This window comes from Delphinus delphis, chromosome 8, assembly GCF_949987515.2.
Source record: "Delphinus delphis chromosome 8, mDelDel1.2, whole genome shotgun sequence".
In the NCBI taxonomy this organism is placed as follows: domain Eukaryota; kingdom Metazoa; phylum Chordata; class Mammalia; order Artiodactyla; family Delphinidae; genus Delphinus; species Delphinus delphis.
This window is the reverse complement of record NC_082690.1, coordinates 36,999,875-37,027,367: the sequence shown is the minus strand read 5'-3', so window position 1 is coordinate 37,027,367 and position 27,493 is coordinate 36,999,875.

Sequence of the window (27,493 nt, the reverse complement as noted above, 5' to 3'; positions counted from 1 at the left end):
AGAAGAAGAAGAGAAAAAGAAAGGGACTGAGAAAATATTTGAGGAGATTATAGGTGAAAACTTCTCTAATATGGGAAAAGAAATAGTCAATCAAGTCCAGGAAGCACAGAGTCCCATAAAGGATAAAGCCAATGAGAAACATGCCAAGACACATATTAAGCAAACTATCAAAAATTAAATACCAAGAAAAAATATTAAAAGCAACAAAGGAAAAGCCACAAATAACACACAAGGGAATCCCCATAAAGTTAACAGCTGAGCTTTCAGCAGACTCTCTGCAAGGCAGAAGGGAGTGGCAGGACATATTTAAAGTGATGAAAGGGAAAAATTTACAACCAAGATTACTCTACCCAGCAAGGATCCCATTCAGATTTGACTGAGAAATTAGAACCTTTACAGACAAGAAAAAGCTAACAGAATTCAGCACTACCAAACCAGCTCTACAACAAATGCTAAAGGAACTTCTCTAGGCAGGAAACACAAGTGAAGGAAAAGACCTACAAAAACAAACCCAAAATAATTAAGAACATGGTAATAGGAACATACATATCGATAATTACCTTAAATGTAAATGGATTAAATCCCCCAACCAAAAGACATAGACTGGCTGAATGGATACAATGACAAGACCTGTATATATTCTATCTACAAGTGACATGCTTCAGACCTAGGGACACATACAGACTGAGAGTGAGGGGATTGAAAAATATATTCCATGTAAATAGAAATCAAAAGAAGGCTGGAGTAGCAATTCTCATATCAGACAAAATAGACTTAAAAAAAAAGATTATTACAAGAGACAAAGAACAACACTATATAATGATCAAGGGATCAATCTAGAATAAGATATAACAATTGTAAATATTAATGCACCCAACATAGGAGCACTTTAATGCATAAGGCAAATAGTAACAGCCTTAAAAGGGGAAATTGACAGTAACACAATAGTAGTAGGGGACTTTTACATCCAACTTTCACCAATGAACAGATCAACCAAAATGAAAATAAATAAGGAAACACAAGCTTTAAAAGACACATTAACCAAGATGGACTTAATTGATATTTATAGGACATTCCATACAAAAAAAAACAGAATACACTTTCTTCTCAAGTGCTCATGGAATATTCTCCAGGATAGATCATATGTTGGGTCAAAATCAAGCCTTGGTCAATGTAAGAAAATTGAAATCATATCAAGTATCCTTTCTGACCACAATGCTCTGAGACTAGATCAGTTAGAGGGAAAAAAAAACTGTAAAAAATACAAAGACATAGAGGTTAAACTTTAAACTACTAAATAACCAAGAGATCACTGAAGAACTTAAAGAGGAAATCAAAAAATACCTAGAAACAAATGACAATGAAAACACGATGACCCAAAAGCTATGGGATGCAGCAAAAGCAGTTCTAGGAGAGAAGTTTACAGCAATACAATTCTACCTCAAGAAAAAATATAAGGAACATCTCAAACAAACCTTATACTGAAAGTGATTAGAGAAAGAAGAGCAAAACAAATCCAACGTTAACAGAAGGAAAGAAATCATAAAGATCAGACCAAAAATAAATGAAAAAGAAATGAAGGAAATGATAGCAAAGAGCAATAAAACTAAAAGCTGGTTCTTTGAGAAGATTAAAAAAAAAAAAGATAAACCATTAGGCATATTCATCAAGAAAAAAAGAGAGAAGACTTAAATCAACATAATTAGAAATGAAAAGGAACTAACGACTGACACTGCAGAAATACAAAGGATCATGAGAGATTACTAAAAGCAACTATATGCCAATATAATGGACAACCAGGAAGAAATGGACAAATTCTTAGAAAAGCACAACCTTCCGAGACTGAACCAGGAAGAAAAAGAAAATATAAACAGACCAACCACAAGCACTATAATTGAAACTGTGATTAAAAATATTTGAAGAAACAAAAGCCCAGGACCAGCAGACTTCACAGGCAAATTCTATCAAACATTTAGAAAAGAGCTAACACCTATCCTTCTAAAACTCTTTTACAATATAGTAGAGGGAGAAACACTCCCAAATTCATTCTACAAGACCACCATCACCCTGACACCAAAACCAAAGATGTCACAAAAAAGAAAACTACAGGCCAATATCTCTGATGAATAGAGATTCACATATCCTCAACAAAATACTAGCAAACAAAATCCAACAGCACATTAGAAGGATCATACACCATGAACAAATGGGGTTTGTCCCAGGAATGCAAGGATTCTTCAATTACGCAAATCAATCAATGTGATACACCATATTAACAACTTGAAGGAGAAAAAACATGATCATCTCAATAGATGCAGAGAAAGCTTTCGACAAAATTCAACACCCATTTATTATAAAAACCATCCAGAAAGTAGGCATAGAGGGAACTTACCTCAACATCATAAAGGCCATATATGACAAACCCACAACCAGCATCACTCTCAATTGTGAAAATCTGAAACCATTTCCTCTAAGATCAGAAACAAGACAAGGTTGCCCATTCTCACCACAATTATTCAGCATAGTTTTGGAAGGTTGTGCCACAGCAATCAGAGAATAAAAAGGAATAAAAGGAATCCAAATCAGAAAAGAAGAAGTAAAACTATCACTGTTTGCAGATGACATGATACAATACACAGAGAATCCTAAAGATGCTATGAGAAAACTACTAGGGGTAATCAATGAATTTGTTAAAGTAGCAAGATACAAAATTAATGCACAGAAATCTCTTCAATTCCTATACACTAAGGATGAAAAATCTGAAAGAGAAATTAAATCCCATTTACCATTGTAACACAAAGAATAAAATAGCTAGGAATAAACTTACCTACAGAGAAAAAAGACCTGTATACAGAAAAATATAAGATACTGATGAAAGAAAATAAAGATGATACAAACAGATGGAGAGATATACCATGTTCTTGGATTGGAAGAATCAACATCGTGAAAATGACTCTACTACCCAAAGAAATCTACAGATTCATTGCAATCTCTATAAAACTACTGCTGGCATTTTTCACAAAACTAGAACAAAAAATTTCACAATTTGTATGGAAACACAAAGGACCCTGAATATCCAAAGCAATCTTGAGAAAGAAAAACGGAGCTGGAGAAATCAGGCTCCCTGACTTCAGACTATACTACAAAGCTACAATAATCAAGACAGTATGGTACTGGCAAAAAAACAGAAATATAGATCAATGGAACAGGATAGAAAGCCCAGAGATAAACCCATACACATATGGTTACCTTATATTTGATAAAGGAGGCAAGAATATACAATGGAGAAAAGACAGCCTCTTCAATAGGTGGTGCTAGGAAAAGTGGATAGCTATATGTAAAAGAATGAAATTACAAAACTCCCTAACACTATACACAAAAATGAACTCAAATTGGATTAAAGATCTAAATGTAAGTCAGACACTTTAAAACTCTTAGAGGAAAACATAGGCAGAACACTCTATGTCATAAATCACGGCAAGATCCTTTTTCACCCACATCCTAGAGAAATGGAAATAAAAACAGAAATAAACAAATGAATCCTAATGAAACTTAAAAGCTTTTGCACAGCAAAGGAAACCATAAACAAGATGAAAATACAACCCTCGGAATGGGAGAAAATATTTGCAAATTAAGCAACTGACAAGGGATTAATCTCCAAAATATACAAACAGCTCAGGCAGCTCAATATCAAAAACACATACAACCCAATCCAAAAATAGGCAGAAGACCTAAATAGACATTTCTCCAAAGAAGATATACAGATTGCCAACAAACACATGAAAGGATGCTCAAGATTACTAATCATTAGAGAAATGCAAATGAAAACTACAATTAGGCATCACCTCACACCCGTCAGAATGGCCATCATCAAATATACAAACAATAAATGCTGAAGAGAGTGTGGAGAAAAGGGAACCCTCTTGCACTCTTGGTTGGAATGTAAACTGACACAGCCACTATGGAGAACAGTATGGAGGTTCCTTAATAAACTAAAAATAGAACTACCACATGACTCAGCAATCCCACTACTGGGCATATACACTGAGAAAACCATAACTCAAAAGGAGTCATGTACCACGATGTTCACTGCAGCACTATTTACTATAGCCAGGACAGGGAAGCAACCTCAGCATCCATCTACAGATGAATGGATAAAGAAGATGTGGCACATAAATACAATGGAATATTACTCAGCCATAGAAAGACGTGAAATTGAGTTATTTGTAGAGAGGTGGTTGAACCTAGAGTCTGTCATACAAGTGAATTAAGTCAGAAAGAAAAAAATAAATACCATGTGCTAACACACATATATGGAATCTAAAAAAAGAAATGGTTCTGAAGAACCTAGGGACAGGACACAGATGTAGAGAATGGACTTGAGGACACGGGGAGGGGGAAGGGTAAGCTGGGACAAAGTGAGAGAGTGGCATGGACATATATACACTACAAAACGTAAAATAGATAGCTAGTGGGAGCAGCTGCATAGCACAGGGAGATCAGTTCAGTGCTTTGTGACCCCCTAGAGGAGTGTGGTAGGGAGGGTGGGAGGGAGACACAAGAGGGAGAGGATATGTGTTTATAAGTATATGTATAGCTGATTCACTTTCTTATACAGCAGAAACTAACAGATCAATGTAAAGCAATTATACTCCAATAAAACTGTTAAAAAAAGTAAAATTAAATTAAAAAGGCAATCTAAGGATCTATACATATATATTTCCTTTCATAATTGCTTAACTTGTAGAATTGCTGTGAATTTTAAAAGAGATGATAATGTTTTTAACTTGCTTACTATGTAGTAAATGTTCAATGAATACTTGAAATAATTTCTTTGCTTGCTATCACAAGGACCAGGATTGCTGGTCTGGGCCTTCCGTTGACCTCCTTGGTTGAAGCCATTTGACACAACACATGTCAACCCAGTAATATCTTTGGTGTGGTGACTCTGGTTATGTCTGAGCCACCCGCCTTGCAGCTTCCTCTGGCTTTCGACCATTGCATGACAATTGCCCCGCCTTGGTTTATCTCCTTTGTCTTACATGCCTCTGCTCCTTGTCTAATATGCCTGAGAAAGGGCTGCCGCCTGTGTGCCAGTGCTAACTTGAGATGGCCCCAGTGGTGTTCCCCGGAGACCTATACCCATTATTTTTCCACCCACAACTCTCCTTTCAGGCCTCTGGCTTGCATCATTCACCACGGCTGGCAGCTACATTAGAGGAACTGGCTGGAACTGAGATCAGTTGTGGGACTCTGGGAGATTTTTCCACTATCTTTTCAGGGCCCTTCTTCCCTGTTTTGAGGCCCAAAGGAGCTTTCTTCTGTTGATAGATCAGGCTGACGACCACCCAAAACACCCAATCTGTTGTATTTGTGGGGACTCTCAGCAGTTCTATGCTCCCCAGCCTCGAGGAAAGTCCCCTTTTTAGCTGAACTGCTCTTATTTTAGATCCCCTCATTCTTTTCCTTGCCATCTCAAACATCTGTTTTGCATGGTCCCTAAGGTGAACTAATTCTTCCTCCACTTGGCCACCCAGCACAATTTCTATCACTACCCAGATCTTGCCGACTGCCAGCCTGTCAGGAATCTCCAGGGACTTGCCTTTATGACCCTGACCACCCACATAGGCCCACTGACAATGGGAAAGAAGGAATAACCACACTATCATGAAACTGAGCAGCCAGAGAGTGCAAACAGACTGCTCGTTAAGGTGAGGGAATCTTTATTGGTTACATAGCCTCGATGCTGGGTATTCCCTCTACCAGACAAATTGCTCATCTAGGTGAGAGAATCTCTATAGGTGACACAACCATTGGAACATGGTCTGTTACTCTCCCTGAATGTTGTGTGTCTTCACTGCCAGTAAGGCAGGGGGATCTCTATTGATGACAATGCCTTTGGGGCCAGAGGGAATAGATAATAGTCCTGGAGGGCCTATGGCCAGGCCCTCCAATGATACCAGCAGGAGGAGAGGGACACCTTCTCCTGCAGGCAGTCAGGGATATCAGGACTCTGAGACTTCCCTGACAGTGTTGTGTATTCTCTCATTCCAGATAGGTAACCAAACCACTGGCCTCCTGCCACCTGGCACTCCTTTAGGCTACATCCTCAAGAAGTGGCTGGCTTTTGACCCTGACACCCTAAAGAAAGAGAGACTGATCTTTTTCTGCAGCACTTCTTGACCCCAGTATAAGCTGGGAGACCAAGAAGAGCGGCCCTTACATGGTAGCATTAACTTTAATACAATCCTTCAACTAGATCTATTCTACAAATGAGAAGGAAAATGGAGTGAGAGTCCTTATGTTCAAGCGTTTCTTGCTCTTAGAGATAGGGAAGACCTCTACAAGACTTGTAAAATTGACTCTGCTGTGCTGGCCCTGATGGAACAACACCCAACCTCTCCTTGAGAGGACCTGAGCCCTATAAGAGCAAAAATCTTTAAACCTGGGGATAGTGCTAAAACCACCCCATTCTCCATCTATCTCCCTTTGCTACCAACAGCCCCCTTACTGCTTTACCCGGGAGATCTGAATCCCACGAGGCCTCCCCCTAGAATTTGCCCTTTGGTGGAGGCAATGGACAAATTCAGACCCCAACTTATTCAGAAATCTTTTACTCTTCTAGAGTTGAAACAGATCAAACTGGAACTAGGTAAATTTTCTGAAGATCCTGACCACTACACTGACAAATCCCAACACTTAACCTTAGCTTTTGACTTAGCCTGGAAGGATGTCATGATAATCTTGGGGCAAACTCTATTAGATACTGAGAAGGAAGAGGTCCTGAAGGAGACCCACAACTTTGCAGACAGCCTTCATTTTTCCAGCTCAAAATAACCTGTGGGGGAAACCATTTCACATATGGACCCTCACTGGGACTGCAATAACCCCAATGAGCAATGGGAAAAGGAACATGTTATAATCTGTATAAAAGCTGAACACAAAGCAAGCATAAGGAAACTCATTAATTACTCGAAGATTTCAGCCATCAGCCAGGAACCCAATGAAAACACTACAGCCTTCCTGGAAATACTCAAAGAGGCAGTAATTAAATATACCAACCTAGACCTGGACTCCCTTGAAAGAAAAAACATTTTTTAAAAAAAATATTTATTTATTTATTTTTTACTGCATTCTGTCTTTGTTGTTGTGCACGGGCTTTCTCTAGTTTCGATGAGCAGAGGCTACTCTTCATTGCAGTGGGTGGGCTTCTTATTGTGGTGGCTTCTCTTGTGTGAGCACAGGATCTAGGCATGCGGACTTCAGTAGTTGTGGCTCGTGGACTCTAGAGCACAGGCTCAGTAGTTGTGGCGCACGGGCTTAGTTGTTCCGTGGCATGTGAGATCTTCCCAGACCAGGGCTTGAACCCGTGTCCCCTGAATTGGCAGGTGGATTCTTAACAACTGCACCACTAGGGAAGTCCGAAAACTAGGCATAATTTAATGTACATAGTGGCTCTGGCTATTACAAGACTAGGCTAATTGCTTAATTGTTCTTGGTTTCTGTTTCCAATTTGCAAATCTTGGTTAAAACCACCAACTGTATAGAATCATTACTAAGAATAAAAGTGGACTATAAGGTATCAGTAAATGACAGATATTATTTCATTTATTACCATCTCTTATATATATAAGAATAGATTAAGCACAGTCAGGGTGAGAAATGGGAAAAATGACAACAAATATATTCTATAGTATTATTTTAAATTTTGCTTTACTTTCATATTGCCTTACTATTTTTCAGATTGGACATATCTGAGACAAGAAGCTGGACTGTATGGTCCATTAGTCCATCAGGAAGGCCTGGTTTCATTTCCTAATATGCTTTATGATATATCACACTAATATCTGTTGAGTTTCACTTTCCCTTTTTCCTATGGCTTTCTAGGCCCATAAAATGGAAACACATTTTAAAATCAAATAGTACTATTTTCAAATACTTTAGTATCTCTCTTCTGGAGTTACTTCTACATCTTATATTCATTTATGGCATTTGCTATAATCATTTAAAACTATCACAATATCCCCAGTAGTACTTTGGCAACAAAGAGGAAAATCCACGTACACCCACACATGTACTCTCTTAAAAAAACTTATAAAGATACTGGTAAGAAATCTATCTCCTTTTATACCTATTTGTGTTTCAGGAAGCAAGCCAGACAATAGAAAGAATAACAGTATCCCTGTCAATGGGAAGCTTTTTATTCGTTTGAGCTACATTTTTTTTTTTGTACGTGGGCCTCTCACTACTGTGGTCTCTCCCGCTGCGGAGCAGAGGTCCCGGACGCACAGGCCCCGGACGCACAGGCCCAGCAGCCATGGCTCACGGGCCCAGCCACCCCGCGGCACACAGGACCCTCCCAGACCGGGGCACGAACCCGCGTCCCCTGCATCGGCAGGCAGACTCCCAACCACTGTGCCACCAGGGAAGCCCTGAGCTACATTTTTAAGAGGAAAAATTTGGTTTGTATTTCGAGAAGTCTGAGAAAAGTGCAAAGTCATTTGCTGTATATTATTACAAAAACAGGGAAAAAAATGACATTATTTTGCAACTGTCTTATGTATTATTAGTTATTTATTTATTATTCCATGTTTTCAACAGAATATTGAATACAAATTTTATACAATTATCTTTTAATTGATTTTATAATAGCTAGTGGAAATCTCATTAATAATCAAAACTACATGTAAATTGTAAGTTAGAGATTTCTCAAAAATGATATATCCACAAGAAAATGACCTGGTGTGCTTGTTAAAAATATAGATTATGACACCTAATAACCAAACTGTTGAAACAAAATTTTGGGAATGAGCCTAAGAATCTGCATGATATCAAATCTCACATGAATGATTTTTCTGTGCACTAATTTAATTGTTTAAATTGCACTATATATTGAAAATAAAGAAATTAAGAGACAAATGTCGCTTAATAATATATAGTTCATAATGATTTATACATTTAAAACAAAAACCTAAAAAATGTTTCAAAGGAACTCTAATGTTTTAAACAATTATATTCCATGTATCTATAGGTCAGACTTTTCTATACTCAACCATGTGCATTATAGAAAAGATGTGAGGAGGATTTGTGTTCCTGAAATATCAAGTTCTATCACATTTGGGATTCCCTATATAAATAAAATGAAACAAACTGCAACAGTAAAATATATATGTGCATATAATATACACATATTATATGTATATATAGTATTTTTTTCTGAAACAGTAAAAATTACATTCATATAAATTTGATATGGCATAAATTAAAATTTTTGAAAGAAAAATTGAATCATAAAATAAATAAAATAAAAAGTTAAAAGTCAAAGAAAACTAACTTTACATAATAAACAAAGATTTAGTCTTAACATATAAACAAATATTTTAAAAGACCAAACAGGGAGTGGCCAACATGGCAGAGTAGGAAGACCATGAGTTCAACTCCTCTCATGGACATAGCAAAATTACAACTATTTATAGAGCAACCACTGATGAGAAAGACTGGAAATTTAGCAGAAAAGATTTTCTACAACTAAAGATATAAAGAAAGAACCACAATGAGACAGGTAGGAGGGGCAGAGGAGCAGTATGGTGAAGATCTATACCCCTAGGTAGGTGACCAACAAATGGGAGAATAATTACAATTACATAGGTTGTCCTCAAAGAACTTGGGGTACTGTACTGGGAAGACAAGGCCACAGAATGGTTGGGCCCAGTCCTCCTGCTCCAGCAAGCCAACAGCAGCTCTGGAACACCTTGGGCCCCTCAGTGAGCCACTACAGGATCGAGACTTACCCACCAGTGGGCTGACACCAGCTTCAGGACACCATTGGTCATGCAGCCAGCTAGGTCAGGAAATGACCCCACCCACCAACAGACAGACTCCAGCATTGAGACCCCGAGGACTTTGTAGCCAGAGACCCCAGGACCTAACTCCACCGAACAGTAGGCTGGCACTAGCCCTGAGAACTCCTGGGCCCCATCCCTGCCTACCAGCAGGCCAATGCCAGTTCTGGGACAACCCTGGACACTGGCTACACCTACCATAAGGTTGACACCAGATCCAAGATGTCTCTCACCTCTTAATCACACAAAACATAACACTAACTATAGTCACCAAATCACAAGGGAAAAGAACAAAAGAAGAAGAAAGGAATTTAAAATAAATATAAAAACAATTAGCAAAATGGCAATAAGTACATACCTATAGATAATTACATTAAATGTAAATGGACTAAATGCTCCAATCAAAAGACATAGGGTGGCTGAATAGATACTAAAACAAGACCCATATATATTCTGCTTACAAGAGACTCACTTCAAATCTGAACACACACACAGACTGCAGCTGAGGGCTTAGAAAAAGGTATTCATTGAAAATATAAATGAAAAGAAAGCTGGGGTAGCAATACTTATATCTGACAAAATGGACTTTAAAACAAAGACTGTAACAAGAGACAAAGAAAGACATTACATAACGATCAAGGGATCAATCCAGGAAAAGGATATAATGGTTGAAAATACATAGGCACACAATATAGGATCACCTAAATATATAAAGCAAATATTAACAGACATAAAGGAGAAATTGACAGAAACACATTCATAACAGGAGACTTTATCACCCCATTTATATCAATGGACAGATCATCTAGGCAGACAATCAATAAGGAAACACTGGCCTTAAATGACACATTAGACCAAAGGAACTTAATAGATATGTGTAGAACATTTCTTCTCAAAGCAGCAGAATATACATTCTTTTCAAGTGCACATGGAATATTCTCCAGGATAGATCATTTCTAGGTCACAAAACAAACCTCAGTAAATCTAAGAAAATTGAAATCATATCAAACATCATTTCCAACCACAATGCTGTGAGACTAGATATCAACTACAAGAAAAAAAAAAAAAAAAACACAAAACACAACCAAAGGGAAGCTAAACAATATTATTAAACAACCAGTGGATTACTGAAGAAATCAAAGAAGAAAATAAAAATAATGACTATCTGAAGACAAATGAAAATGAAAACACTAAGATCAAAATCTATGGGACTCAGCAAAAGAAATTCTAAGGGGAAACTTTATAGTGATATAAGCCTACATTAGGAAATAAGAAAAGTACCAAATAAAAATCTAAACTTATACCTAAGGGAACTAGAAAAGTAAAAGATAAAACACAAAGTAAGTAGAAGGAAGAAATTTTAAGAACCAGAGCAGAACTAATGTACTAGGAACAATCAAAAAGAAAATCAATAGAAAAGATCAATTAAACTGAGAGCTTCATCTTTCCAAAGATAAACAAAATTGATAAACCTCTAGCTAGACTCATCAAGAAAAAAAAAAAAAGTCCAAATCAAAAAAATCAGAATGAAAAAGGAGAATTTATGACTGACACCATAGAAACAAAAAGATCATAGGAGGCTGCTACAATTATATGCCAATAAAATGGACAACCTAGAACAAAAGGACACATTCCTAGAAATGTACAGTCTCCCAAGACTGAACAGTGAGTAAGTAGAAAACATGAACAGACCAATTACCACTAATGAAATTAAATCAGAAATGAAAAAAACTCCCAACAAACAAAAAGTATAGGACCAGATTGCTTTACAGGTGAATTCTATAAAACATTTAGAGAAGAGTTAACATCTGTCCCTCTCAAACTATTTCAAAAATTTGTAGAGGAAGGAATGCTTCTGTACTCATTCTATGAGGCCAATATCACCCTGATAACAAATATAGACAAAGATATCACAAAAATGAAAATTATAAGCCAATAACATTGATGAGCATGAATGCAAAAATCCTTAACAAAATTGTAGCAAACTGATTTCAACAATACATTAAAAGATTAATATAATGATCAAGGTAGCAAGGATGATTCATTATCCACAAATTAATCAATATGATACACCACAGTAACAAACTGAAGAATAAAAATCTTATGATCACATCAATAGATGAATTTAATGCATTTTAAAAGATTTAGCCCCCCTTCATAATAAAAAACTCTCAATAAAATGGGTATAGAAAAAACGTACCTTGCCATAATAAAGGTCGTATAAAACAAACACCATACTCAATGGTGAAAAAGTGAAAGCTCTCCCTCTAAGATCAGGAACAAGACTAAACTTATTGTGGTGATTATTTTCAAAGTTATAGAAGTATTGAATTACTGCATTGTTTAACAGGAGCTAAAATTTTGTAGTAGGTTAATTATACTTCAAAAACAAACTAACAATAAAACTCATATAAAAAGAGATCAGATTTGTTTTTACCAGAGGCAAAGGTGGTGGTGGGATTCAGAAATGTGGTCAAAAGTTAAAACTTCCAGTTACAAGACAATTAAATACTATGGATATAAGGTACGATGTGATAAAGATAACTAACAGTGCTGTATATTATAAATGATAACTGTTAAGAGTGTAAATCCAAAAGTTCTCCTCACAGGAAAATATTTTTTCTATTTCCTTAATTTTGTCTCTATATGAGATGATAAATGTTCACTAAACTTATTGTAAAAATCATTGCATGATATATGTAAGTCAAATCATTATGTTGGACACCTTAAACTTAGTATTGTATGTCAATTATATATCAATAAAACTGGAAGAAAAAATAACTAAAAAGACTAAGCAACCTGATATAGGCTAAGAATATGAATATGATAGTCATAGAAAATATTAAAAACAGAAATGAATAGAAAAGATCAATATCCTTAGTAATCAGAGGAATCATATGTTAGGAAATTTAAAGTAAAATTCAAATTTTGTTATTGAGTTATGATTAACATAGAACATTACATTAGTTTCAGTTGTACAACATAACAATTCTTTATTTGTATATATAATGAAGTGATCACTACAATAAATCAAGTTAACATCCATCACCATATATAATTACAGATTTTTTTCTTGTGATGAGAACTTTTAGATTGACTCAGACAATTTCAAATATGTAATACGGTATTATTGACTATATTTGCCATGTTGTACCTTACACTCCCCACAGTAATTTGTACATTTTGACTCCCTTCATCCATTTCACCCACCCCTTACACCCACCACCTCTAGCAACTAAAGTCTGTTCTCTGTATCTATGAGCTTAGTTTTGTTTTTGTTTTTTTTAGATTCCACATATAAGTGAGTTATATGATATTTGTAGGTATTTGTATTTCTTTGTTTAACTTATTTCACTTAGCATAATGTCCTCAAAGCTGGATGAGATATATTCCACCATATATACATATATATATATAACACATCTTATTTATCCATTCAACTACTGATGGACACTTAGGATGTTTCCATATCTTGGCTATTATAAAAAAATGCTGCAATAAACATAGGGGTGCATATAGCTTTTATTAGTGTTTTTGTTTTATTCAAATAAGTATCCAGAAGTAGAATTGCTGGACCATGTGGTAGCTCTATATTTAATTTTTTGAGGAAATTCTTTACTGTTTTCCATAGTGGCTGTACAAATTTACATTCCCACCAATGATGTACAAATGTGTCATTCTCTCCACATCCTTGCCAATGCTTGTAATTTTTTTGACTTTTTGATAATAGTCATTCTGACAGCTATGAGGTGCTATCTCATTGTGATTTTAATTTGGATTTCCCTAATGATTAGTGATGCTGAGCATCTTTTCATATACCTGTTGGCCAACAGTATGCCTTCTCTGGATGAATGTCTATTCAGATCTCTGCTCAGTTTTCAGTTGCACAGTTAGATTTTTGTTATTGAGTTGTATGAGGTCTTTATATATTTTGGATCTTAACCTCTTATCAAATATATGACTTACAAATATTTTCTCCCATTCAGTAAACTGCCTCTTCATTTAGTTGATGGTTTCCCTTGTTGGACAGATGCTTTTTACTTTGATGTAGGCCCACTTATTTATTTTTGCATTTGTTGCCCTTGCTTTTGGTGTCAGATGCAAAAGATCATCACTTAGACTGATGTCAAGAAAACCTATGTTTTCTTCTAAGAGTTTTATCATTTTGGTATTCAAGTCTTGCATCCATTTGAGGTGATTTTTGTTTGTTGGTGTAAGCCCAGTTTTTTTGGGTAGCCCAGTTTTTCATTCTTTTGCATTTGGCTGTCCATTTTCCACAACTCCAGTTCTTAAGTAGAGTGTCATTTCCCCATTGTATGTTATTGGCTCTTTTGTCGTAAATTAATTCACTGTATATGTGTGGGTTTATTTCTGAGATCTCTGTTCTGTTCTATTGATCTATGTGTCTGTCTTATGCCAAAACTATACTGTTTGATTCCAATAATTTTGTCATACTTTGTAATCAGGAGTATAATGCCTTGAGTTTTGTTTTTCTTTCTCAAGATTGTTTGGATATTCTGATTTGTTTGTGGTTCCATACAAAACTTATGATTGTTCTATTTCTGTGAAAAATTACATAGGAATTTTGATAGAGATTGCATCAAATCTGTAGATTGCTTTGTGTAGTATGAACACTTTAACAATGTTAATTATTCCAATCCATGAGTATAGAATATCTTTCCATTCATTTGTATCTTATTCAATTTTCTTTTTTATCAAATTCTTGTAATCTCAATGTACAGATTTTTACCTCCTTGGTTAAATTTACTTGCAGGTATTGTATTCTTTTTGATGCAATAGTAAATGGATTTTTTCTCAGTTTCTCTTTCTCATAGTTTATTAGTGTGTAGAAAGGCAAGAAATTTCTGTATATTTATTTTTTATCATGCAAATTCACTGAATTCATTTATTAATTGTAACTGTTTTTTGGTGGAGTCTTTAGGGTTTTTTTAATATGTAATATTATCTCATTGTCAAATAGTGATTGTTTTACTTCATACTTTCCAATATGGATACCATTTTTTTCTTGCTAAATTGCTGTGGCTAGGACTTCCAACACCATGTCATATAAAGCTGGTGAGAGTGGGAATCCTACTCTTGTTCATGTTAGAGGAAAAGCTTTCAGCTTTTCAAAATTGAGAATGATGTTAGCTGTGGGCTTTTTGTATATGACCTTTATTATGTTGAGGTAAGTTCCCTCTTTACCTATTTTATTGAGAGTTTTTATTATACATAGATGTTGAATTTTGTAAAAAGCTTTTTCTGCACCTATTGAGATGATCATATTATTTCTGTCCTTCATTTTCTTAGTGTCACATACATATTGATTGATTTGCCAATGATGAACAATCCTTGCATCTCTCATGCAATCCAACTTTATCATGGTGTATGATCCTTTTAATATATATATATATATATATATATATATATTTTTTTTTTAATTTGGTTTGCTAATATTTTGTTGAGGATTTTTGTATCTGTATTCATCAGGGATATTGGCCTGCAATTTTCTTTTTTTGTAGTGTCCATGTCTTGTTTTGATGTCAGAATAAAGCTGGCCTCATAACATGAGTTTGGAATTATTCTGGCCTCTTTTCTGGAAGAGTTTGAGAAGATTTGTTTTTAATTATTATTTGAATGTTTTGTAGAATTCACAAGTGAAGGCACATGATTCTGGACTTTTGTTTATTGGTAGGTTTTTAATTGCTGATTCAGTTTTCTTACTAGTAACTGGTCTGTTCTTATATTCTATTTCTTCATGGTCCAATTTTGGAATGTTGTATGCTTCTACGAAGTTATCCATTTCTTATAAGTTGTTCACTTTTTTGGCATTTAGTTGTTCACAGTAGTCTCTTATGATTCTTTGTATTACTGTGGTATCAGTTGTAATAATTCTCCTTTATTTCTGATTTTATTTATTTTTTCTTATTAACAACACAAAAGTTCCAAAGAGGAAAAAAACACTATATAACACAAACAGTTCAGAACATAAAATGTTGCCATCTGGGGACCTTTTTATTCTTGGTGGGTCTAGCTAAATATTTATCAATTTTGTTTATCCTTTCAAAAAGCAAAAATTCAAATTATATTTCTCAGATAAGCAAATAGGAGTACTGATAAATCCCGAGTTGTTAAAAAATGGATTCTCTCATAGACTGATAGTGAGATTATAAATTGAGATAGATTTTTGAGGAAGTTAACAATTTATTATAAGCTATAAATCTATAAATTCTTTGCTTCAGCAATTCCACTTCTAGGAATCTAAGCCAAATGTGTACTAATAGATAACTACAAAAACAATGTGTGTTCAAAAGTATATATTTGTGATAATGTTTGAATTATTTAAATATGAGAAAAAAATCTCTCCATGAGGAACTTGTTACATAGTCATGGTTTATTGTTAATATGGTATTCAATTAAAAAAGTAAAAATAATGAAATAATTTATAAATACTGAAATGAAATGATTCTTAGTCTATGTGGTTAAGTGGAAAGGTAAATCATAGAAAATAGGAATAGTTTGATGCTATTTACAAAAAAAAGTATTTGTAAATGTGGAAAAGTACAAATCAAACTAATAACACTGGTTATCACCAAAGTGTGGAAAAAAGGTGATAAAAGTGACATTTTCACTTTTTTGATTTGTATTCTTTGAAATATTAACTAAAAAGTATATGTTGAAAATTTTAAAGAATTAAAATAAAAAAATGAGATGAAATTAGTTAACAACCACAAAAGTCTTTCCTTGAATTCTTGATAAATGCAGCAGTGTAATTCTCAATGAGTTCATCAGTAGTCATAGGGTTTCTATGGGAAGGAATCAATAAAATGCTGGAGAAATGGTTCATGATTGCCACCTCTGGGGTGTGAAACAGAACTCTTACAAAAATAGAATGTGGAACAGGTAATAATAGTCAACTTTTTACACCAGTGTGCCTAATGGGAATTAGCTGAAATCAAATATGAGCTACTTTAAGTTTAGATGATATCAGGTTTATATTTGTACTGTTAGTTTTTCTATTTCCTTTGTAATATAATATTGGTATTTGAAACCAAATATGTCACCTTTTCCTCACCTCAAGCAATTTCTACCTCATCCATTTTTAAAAGAATCCTTGTCTTATTTTCCAAAATTTAAACTTAAACTTGCAATTTAAAAAAAAGAGGAAGCAAATATTTGCTGAACATCTATTATGTGCCAGTCACTCTTCTAGGATATGGGAATGCAACAATAAAAAAAAAATAAAAACAGACAAAGCCCCTGCTCTCATATTGCAAGAAATAAAATCTAAACTGTGTCCAATGTTGATATAGATAGATAGATACATACAAACATACATAGACCGACAGATAGATAGATATAAAGAAAGCAAAAGGATGAGTATCAAGTCAAGGCAACGAGGATGATATTTAAAATAGCATTGATGAAAACAACCTTTAATGAATAGGTAAAAAAGAGAGCAAAAGGAATTGAAAGAGAAAATCCTGCTGATATTCCAGAAAAGGGCAACAATTACAAAGGCCCTGAGGAAGAAATGTGCTTAGCATATTTCAGGAACATGGAGACAAGTATCACTAGAGCTTAGTAAGGAAAGGGGAGAAGAGTAGGAAACACATCAGTTGTGTGCGTGTGTGTGTGTGTGTGTGTGTGTGTGTTTATGTGTTGGGAAAGGGGACATGATCTGTGTAGTCCTTTAGGTCAGGGTGGGTGAGCTACACCTTCTTTTGTAAATAAAGTTGTACTAGAACACAGCCATGCCCTTTGGTATGTATTGTCTATGGCTAATTTCATACTATAAAACAGAGTTGAATAATTGCAACAGAGACTGTATAGCTCACAAAGTATAAACTAATACTATGTGGCCCTTTACAGAACAAGTTTACTGGCTCCTACCTGAAACCATTGTAAAGATTTTGGTTTATTGTAAATGTGATGGGAGACCAGATGTTTGATTCCTATTTTATTTAATGTCCTGCAGGTAATGATAAAGATTTCAGATTTATTCTATGTGTGATTAGATGTCTTTGAAGATTTTTATTTAGGGCAGTGATCAAAGGATTATTGTAATGATTTTGTGAAGAATATATTGTAACAAAGCAAGAATGGAAGCATAGAGAAGACTTAGATGGTCGAAAGGCAGAGTGAATAAGAAATAAGAGAGGTTTGAATAAAGAATATAACATTGGAAAGAAGGAAAGCATGATCAATGGGAATTGCTTATATATTGGGTAAGGTGGTGAGAGAAAGTTAAAAATCAAGAATGACTCCTAGGTTTATAGCTTGAGCAATTTGTGATATAGGAACATTTTGGGTGGATCCAGTTTGGAAGAGGGAGAATACATGTAGCTGTTAGGAATATGATAAATATTGGATAACTATTATATTTCCAAGTGAATATGCAAATAAAAATGGATATAAGGATTCAAGAAGCAAAAATTGATGAAAAAAATTTACAGTCATTGGTCTACAGAGAGTAATTCTGAGAAATCAGATGAGTTTACCTAGGGACAGAATATTGACAAAGTAATAGAGAAATTTTAGATGTTTAGCACAAAAGTAGAATGAGATCAAGGGGGTCTGTGACTTGGTGTGACAATCAGATTATAGCCAGAGTGTCATCAATGGTTCATTTTAACAACAGTTGGAATTTGGGAGGAGGATGAATACAATAAATAGAGAGGGGTTGGAGAGTTAAGGATTTGCAGATAGTTGATTTTAATAGTATACCATGTATTCTAAACTGTATTAGAAGGTGGGGGGAGGGAGGTGCTACAGAGAGGGGATATATGTATACATATAGCTGATTCACTTCCTTGTACAGCAGAAACTAACAAAACGTTACAAAGTAACTATACTCCAATAAAAAATTTAAAATTAAAGTAAAGACATGAGGAGTTTGATAGATATTGAAAAAGTCGTATGATAAGTGACTTCTATACAGAAATCTTCTCATAATGTAATGGCTGTTAACAAGTTCAAAGAAATACATACTACTCAGGGTGGATCTCTAACTTTCCTTTATTGTAAAAGGAGAATAACTTTATTTTAATAACTAGATTAAAATAAATTAAATTATTATTTTAATAAATTATTTTAATAGTTCCTTGTATGTGTGTGTCATTTTATAGTTTCTATGTTACACATATATCAGAATGTCCAAAAATTAATCAAACAGTAAATGAGAATTGAGCATTTTCTTAGAGACTTAATAAATAAAGGTAATCTACCAATAATGAAAGTACCAGCCAAACATGCTTCAGAGATATCCTAAAAATGAAAACAGGAAAAAAAAATTAAGTAAAGTTTTGTTTAAGGTATGCTGAATTTGGACATCCCTTTACTAAGAATTCCACTTTTTTAAGCTATATTTTAGTCATGTGAAGAGGCACTGTCGATAGTGGGTAATTATCAAAATTGAATTATTCTTTTCTGCTCATGTAATTCTTTGGAAATGAGCAGTTATTTTTGTCAATTATATGGATCTTAAAGATAAGAACTGATGTGTTTTCTAAATTATACTCCTGAGAAGACATGTACTCTTTGCTTTCCTACCAACTTCTTGGGGTTTGATGGTGGCACTGTTACTGAGCTCATAATGTTACATGAAAATGGATAAATCCTGTATATAGGATCTTGCTTAAATAGATGAGCTCTGTACTTGGGTAGATATAATTCACATTTTTAAGGGAGATTATGTACTACTACATGTTCTTTAGTTATAATAAGTTTTGACTCTGTTACAGGAGAAATGGAAACTAAACATTAACTATATTTCAAAAGTCTTTCTTACAAATGTTATTACAGATTCAGCAAGTTGATCTCAAATTTAAATATGCATAGTCCTGCAAAATTGCTGTTTTTGCACAAGCATTTGTTGCCAACACATTCTTACAATTCACTGAGCTGTTTTGTATGATTGCATACGCAGCTAACACAGGCATTTTCCACTTTACTGAGTAGATTCAGAGCCAAAGCAGAGACACTTATTTATTTAGTGTCACCTATAGTTAAAGTTATGTCAGGATTTCCTTTATGAATCTGTTTTAGAGCTCTATAACATTATAATAGATCTAATCACAAAGTGAATCCAAATTTCTCTCTAAAGAGTATCAAGCAACATAGGTTTATAAAAAGTAGGCTGCATATGTAGGGCTAAGGAAACATTCCAATATTAAAAGGAACACAATTTCTAAGGAACTTGTAATGAATCTTATTTGAATTTAGATTCTTCCATTTAAAGCATCTATGGCCCTGAGAAACACTTATATCCTAATCTCCATTTTCATCATGTAGTTAGTATTGAATAACAACTATTCGATTAATAGCTTAAAAAACCCAATCATTTATTCAGTACCAGGTACTTTCTAAACACCTTTGACTCATTAAGTAATTTAATTCTCACAACACATTGAGATGAGTTGTATTATCTTAATTTTATAGTCAGTGAAAGTGAATTAGAGAGGTTAAGGAGTTTACCTTCATCATGATTAATTTAGTACTGGGGCTTGGATTTGAATCTAATATAGTCTGTATCCTAACTTCATGCCCTTAACTTTATGCCCTACAGCCACCGTTTGTGAGAATTAAATAAATGATTCCTTCAACAAATTTATCCCAATGCTTGGCACACAGCTAGTGTTCAATAAATAATAGCTATAGAATTTAAAATGAATAGAACAGTAGGTTGTTTAAAAGGTGTAAAACAGAAATATCCTAGCAAAGCCTTTTCATTCAGAAACAGAAAACTGAAGTGTAGACATATGACTTTGTCAATTTCAAATGTTTTCTTAAGCAATTAAATCTGTTATTTAAAAATCTAAAGTAATTAAACTTAAAGCTATCTATATGTTCATTAATTTATCTATACAAAAATAATTATCAGCAACATATATATATGATAGTCCTTCAGAATAGAGAGGCATGTTAAACAAATTAGACATAGATAATTCTCTCAGGAGCTTGTCATTTATAGGTGCTCATAGGACCTGAACAAAGACATTTGAGATTGTTTGTCATTCTTCAGTTGGTTTCTTCAGTTAGTCAGGCAGTAGATCACTTATTTAGCTAGTATTTCATGAGACTCTCCTCTGTGACTTTCAGGAACTCTGCCTTGACTCTGGGATACATTAGTGAATAACACAGAAGTTGAATTTATTCTCACGGAAGCAAAATTTCATAAAATATTCACCAATAACATCTTTGAATGGTTCAACATTAATCAAAACTGCTTAGGGCAGGGGCAACTAGAACACATTTAATGGAAGAAATGCTGTTTCCACTGGACCTTAAAGAAAGGTAAGAGTTGGCACAGTGGAGATAAGGCTAGAAAAGCATTCTTAAAACAATGTAAACTGACACACTTGGAAACCCCTTCGTGGGCGGAGACTGCGGGTGGCGGAGGGGCTAAGTTTCGGGGCCATGGAGGAGAGCACAGCAACAGGGGTGCAGAGGGCAAAACAGAGAGATTCCCGCATGGAGGATTGGTGCTGACCGGCACTCACCAGCCCGAGAGGCTTGTCTGCTCACCCGCCGGGGCGGGCAGGGGCTGGGAGCTGAGGCTCCGGCTTCGGTCAGATCCCAGGGAGAGGACTGGGGTTGGCTGCATGAACACAGCCTGAAGGGGGTTAGTGCACCATGGCTAGCTGGGAGGTAGTCTGGGAAAAAGTCTGGACCTGCCAAAGAGGCAAGAGACTTTTTCTTCCCTCTTTGTTTCCTGGTGCATGAGGAGAGGGGATTAGGAGTGCTGCTTAAAGGAGCTCCAGAGACGGCCGTGAGCCGTGGCTATCAGCGCTGACTCCAGAGATGGGCACGAGACGCTAAGGCTGCTGCTGCTGCCACCAAGAAGCCTGTGTGTGGGCACAGGTCACTATCCACACCACCCTTCCGGGGAGCCTGTGCAGCCCGCCACTGCCAGGGTCCCGGGATCCAGGGACAACTTCCCCGGGAGAATGCACAGCGCAACTCAGGCTGGTGCAACGTCCCACTGGCCTCTGCTGCCACAGGCTCGCCCCGCATCTGTACCCCTCCCTCCCCCTGGCCTCAGTGAGCCAGAGCCCCCAAATCAGCTGTTCCTTTAACCCCGTCTTGTCTGAGCGAAGAACAGAGGCCCTAGGCAACCTACATGCAGAGGCAGGGCCAAATCCAAAGCTGAAGCCGGGGACCTGTGCAAACAAGAGAAAGGGAAATTTCTCCCAGCAGCCTCAGGAGCAGCGGATTAAATCTGCACAATCAACTTGATGTACCCTGCATCGGTGGAATACCTGAATAGACAATGAATCATCCCAAATTGAGGAGGTGGACTTTGAGAGAAAGATTTATTATTTTTTCCACTTTTCCTCTTTTTGTGAGTGTGTATGTGTATGCTTCTGTGTGAGATTTTGTCTGTATAATTTTGCTTTCACCATCTGTCCTAGCATTCTGTCCGTCTGGTTTTTCTATATTTTTTTCTTTTTTTACTTAAAAATTTTTTTTCTTAATAATTATTTTTATTTTAATAACTATTTTATTTTATTTTATTTTATTTTATTTTATTTTATCCTCTTTCTTTCTGTCTTTCTACTTTTTCTCCCTTTTATTCTGAGCCATGTGGATGAAAAGCTCTTGGTGCTGCAGCCAGGAGTCAGTGCTGTGCCTCTGATGTTGGAGAGCAAATTCATGACACTGGTCCACACAAGACCTCCCAGCTCCACGTAATATCAAGCGGTGAAAATCTCCCAGAAATCTCCATCTCAACACCAACACCTAGCTTCACTCAACGACCAGCAAGCTACAGTGCTGTACACCCTATGCCAAACAACTAGCAAGACAGGAACACAACCCCACCCATTAGCAGAGAGGCTACCTAAAATCATAATAAGTCCACAGACACCCCAAAAACACCACCAGACGTGGAGCTGCCCCCAGAAAGACAAGATCCAGCCTCATCCACCAGAACACAGGCAATAGACCTCTCCACCAGGAAGCCTACACAACCCCACTTAACCAAGCGGGGCCACTGGGGACAGACACCAAAAACAATGGGAACTACGAACCTGCAGCCTGCAAAATGGAGACCCCAAATACAGTAAGATAAGCAAAATGAGAAGACAGAAAAACACACAGCAGATGAAGGAACAAGATAAAAACCCACCAGACCTAACAAATGAAGAGGAAATAGGCAGTCTATCTGAAAAAGAATTCAGAATAATGATAGTAAAGATATCCAAAATCTTGGAAATAGAATAGAGAAAATGCAAGAAACATTTAACAAGAACCTAGAAGAACTAAAGAGGAAACAAGCAATGATGAACAACACAATAAATGACATTAAAAATACTCTAGAAGGGATCAATAGCAGAATAACTGAGGTAGAAGTCGAATAAGTGACCTGGAAGATAAAAGAGTGGAAATAACAACTGCAGGGCAGAATAAAGAAAAAAGAATGAAAACAACTGAGGACAGTCTCAGAGACATCTGGGACAACATTAAATGCACCAACATTTGAATTATAAGGGTCCCAGAAGAAGAAGAGAAAAAGAGAGGGACTGAGAAAATATTTGAAGAGATTATAGTTGAAAACATCCCTAATATGGGAAAGGAAATAGTTAATCAAGTCCAGGAAGCACAGAAAGTTCCATACAGGATAAATCCAAGGAGAAACAGGCCAAGATACATATTAATCAAACTGTCAAAAATTAAATACAAAGAAAGCATATTAAAAGCAGCAAGGGAAAAACAACAAATAACACACAAAGGAATCCCCATAAGATTAACAGCTGATCTTTCAACCGAAACTCTGCAAGCCAGAAGGGACTGGCAGGAAATATTTAAAGTGATAAAGGAAGAAAACCGACAACCAAGATTACTCTACCCAACAAGGATCTCAGTCAGATTTGATGGAGAAATTAAAGTCTTTACAGACAAGGAAAAGCTGAGAGAGTTCAGCACTACCAAATCAGCTTTACAACAAATGCTAAAGGAACTTCTCTAGGCAAGAAACACAGGAGAAGAAAAAGACCTACAAAAATAAACCCAAAGCAATTAAGAAAATGGGAATAGGAACACACATATTGATAATTACCTTAAATGTAAATGGATTAAATGCTCCCACCAAAAGACACAGACTGGTTGAATGGATACAAAAACAAGACCCATATATAAGCTGTCTACAAGAGACCCATTACAGACCTAGGGACACATACAGACTGAAAGTGAGGGCATGGAAAAAGATATTCCATGCAAATGCAAACCAAAAGAAAGCTGGAGTAGCAATTCTCATATCAGACAAAATAGACTTTAATATAAAGACTATTAGAAGAGACAAAGAAGGACACTACATAATGATCAAGGGATCGATGCAAGTAGAAGATATAACAATTGTAAGTGCTTATGCACCAAACATAGGAGCACCTCATTACATAAGGCAAGTAATAACAGCCATAAAGGGGAAATGAACACTAACACATTCATAGTAGGGGACTATAACACCCCACTTTCACCCATGGACAGGTCATCCAAAATGAAAATAAATAAGGAAACACAAGCCTTAAATGATACATTAAACAAGATGGACTTAATTGATATTTATAGGGCATCCAAAAACAACAGAATACACATTTTTCTCAAGTGCTCATGCAACATTCTCCAGGATAGATCATATCTTGGGTCATAAATCAAGCCTTGGTGATTTTAAGAAAATTGAAATTGTATCAAGTATCTCTTCTGACCACAACACTATGCGATTAGATATCAATTACAGGAAAAGATCTGTAAAAAGTACAAACACATGGAGGCTAAACAATACACTACTTAATAATGAAGTGACCACTGAAGAAATCAAAGAGGAAATCAAAAAATACATGGAAACAAATGACAATGGAGACACGACAACCCAAAACCTATGGGATGCAGCAAAAGCAGTTCTAAGAGGGAAGTTTTGAGCAATACAATCCTACCTTAAGAAACAGGAAACATCTCGAATAAACAACCTAACCTTGCACCTAAAACAATCAGAGAAAGAAGAACAAAAAAACCCAAAATTAGCAGAAGGAAACAAATCATAAAGATCAGATCAGAAATAAATAAAAAAAGAAATGAAGGAAACAATAGCAAAGAACAATAAAACTAAAAGCTGGTTCTTTGAGAAGATAAACAAAATTGATTAACCATTAGCCAGACTCATCAAGAAAAAGAGGGAGAAGACTCAAGTCAATAGAATTAGAAATGAAAAAGGAGAAGTAACAACTGACACTGCAGAAATACAAAAGATAATGAGAGATTACTACAAGCAACTCTATGCCAATAAAATGGACAACCTGGAAGAAATGGACAAATTCTTAGAAATGCACAACTGCCAAGACTGAATCGGGAAGAAATAGAAAAAATGAACAGACCAATCACAAGCACTGAAATTGAAACTGTGATTAAAAATCTTCCAACAAACAAAAGCCCAGGACCAGCTGGTTTCAGAGGCGAATTCTATCAAACATGTAGAGAAGAGCTAACACCTATCCTTCTGAAACTCTTCCAAAATACAGCAGAGGGAAGAACACTCCCAAACTCACTGTATGAGGCCACCATCACCATGATACCAAAACCAGAGAAGGATGTCACAAAGAAAGAAAACTACAGGCCAATATCACTGATGAACATCGATGCAAAAATGCTCAACAAAATACTAGCAAACAGAATCCAACAGCACATTAAAAGGATCATACACCATGATCAAGTGGGGTTTATTCCATGAATGCAAGGATTCTTCAATATATGCAAATCAATCAATGTAATACACCTGATTAAAAAATTGAAGGATAAAAACCATACAATCGTCTCAATAGATGCAGAGAAAGCTTTCAACAAAATTCAACACCCATTTATGATAAAAAACCCTGCAGAAAGTAGGTATAGAGGGAACTTTCCTCAACATAATAAAGGCCATATATGACAAACCCACAGCCAACATCATCCTCAATGGTGAAAAACTGAAAGCATTTCCACTAAGATCAAGAACAAGAAAAGTTTGCCAACTCTCACCACTCTTATTCAACATAGTTTTGGAAGTTTTAGCCACAGCAATCAGAGATGAATAGGAAATAAAAGGAATCCAAATTGGAAAAGAAGAAGTAAAGCTGTCACTGTTTGCAGATGACATGATACTATACACAGAGAATCCTAAAGATGCTACCAGAAAACTACTAGAGCTAATCAATGTATTTTGTAAAGTAGCAGAATACAAAATTAATGCACAGAAATCTCTGATATTCCTATACACTAATGATGAAAAATCTGAAAGTGAAATTAAGAAAACACTCCCATTTACCACTGCAACAAAAATAATAAAATATCTAGGAATAAACCTACCTAAGGAGACAAAAGACCTGTATGCAGAAAATTATAAGACACTGATGAAAAAAATTAAAGATGATACAAATAGATGGAGAGATATACCATGTTCTTGGATTGGAAGAATCAACATTGTGAAAAATGACGCTACTACCCAAAGCAATCTACATATTCAATGCAATCCCTATCAAACTACCACTGGCATTTTTCACAGAACTAGAACAAAAAATTTCACAATTTGTATGGAAACACAAAAGACCCCGAACATCCAAAGCAATCTTGAGAACGAAAAACGGAGCTGGAGGAATCAGGCTCCCTGACTTCAGACTGTACTACAAAGCTACAGCAATCAAGACAGTATGGTACTGGCACAAAAACAGAAATAAAGATCAATGGAACAGGATAGAAAGCCCAGAGATAAACCCACGCAAATATGATCATATTATCTTTGATATAGGAGGCAAGAATATACAGTGGAGAAAAGACAGCCTGTTCAATAAGTGGTGCTGGGAAAACTGGACAGGTACATGTAAAAGTATGAGATTAGAACACTCCCTAACACCATACACAAAAATAAGCTCAAGGGCTACCCTGGTGGCGCAGTGGTTGAGAGTCCACCTGCCAATGCAGGGGACACAGATTCGTGCCCTGGTCTTAGAAGATCCCACATGCCGCGGAGTGGCTGGGCCCGTGAGTTGTGGCCACTCAGCCTGCACGTCCGGAGCCTGTGCTCTGTAATGGGAGAGGCCACGACAGTGAGAGGCCCATGTACAGCAAAAAAAAAAAAAAAAAAAAAAAAAAAAAGCTCTAAATGGATTAAAGGCCTAAATGTAAGGGCAAAAACTATTACATTCTTAGAGGAAAACGTAGGCAGAACACTCTATGACATAAATCATAGCAAGATCCTTTTTGATACACCTCCTAGAGAAATGGAAATAATGACAAAATAAACAAATGGGACCTAATGAAACTTAAAAGCTTTTGCACAGCAAAGGAAACCATAAACAAGCCCAAAAGACAACCCTCAGAATGGGAGAAAGTATTTGCAAATGAAGCAACTGAAAAATTATTAATCTCTTAAATTTACAAGCAGGTCATACAACTCAATAACAGAAGAACAAACAACCCAATCCAAAAATGGGCAGAAGACCTAAACAGACATTTCTCCAAAGAAGGAATACAGATTGCCAACAAACACATGAAAGAATGCTCAACATCATTCATCATTAGAGAAATGCAAATCAGAACTATAATGAGATATCATCTCACACCGGTCAGAATGGCCATCATCAAAAAAATCTCGAAACAATAAATGCTGGAGAGGGTGTGGA